General features: G+C 36.0%; 1 protein-coding gene across 5 annotated transcripts in view; it reads left to right on the forward strand.

Annotated features, from left to right (window-relative positions):
* Window positions 1-433, forward strand: part of USP48 (ubiquitin specific peptidase 48) — an 87,446-nt gene that overhangs the window by 3,693 nt on the left and 83,320 nt on the right. The window lies entirely within an intron of this gene.

The raw sequence follows: 433 nt of genomic DNA on the forward strand, positions 1-433 counted from the left end.
GGGGGGTGGGGGTCTATTTCTCTCCATCCTTGCCAACACTTGATATTTTCTGTTTGTTTTTATGCCATCCTAGTGTGTTTGAAGTGGCTTCTCGTACTTTTGGTTTGCATTTTTGTAATGACTAATGAATCGAACATCTTTTTTCTATGTTTGTTGGCCATTTTCTTTTTTTTTTGCCAAATAATATTCCATTTATGTGTGTACTACCATGTTTATATATCTGTTCATCAGTTGATGGACATGTGGGTTGTTTCTACTTTTTGACTACTACCAAGACCGATTGTGTAGAGGTTTTTGTGCAGTTGGTATTCTTTTATCTTGGGTATATTTGTAGGAGTGGAATTGCTGGGTCATAAAACTCTGTTTAACATTTTGAGGAACTGACAAATTATTTTCCAGAGTGGCTGTGCTATTTTACATACTCCTGGATAAG

This window comes from Crocuta crocuta, unplaced genomic scaffold (assembly GCF_008692635.1).
Source record: "Crocuta crocuta isolate KB4526 unplaced genomic scaffold, BGI_CrCroc_1.0 scaffold127, whole genome shotgun sequence".
In the NCBI taxonomy this organism is placed as follows: domain Eukaryota; kingdom Metazoa; phylum Chordata; class Mammalia; order Carnivora; family Hyaenidae; genus Crocuta; species Crocuta crocuta.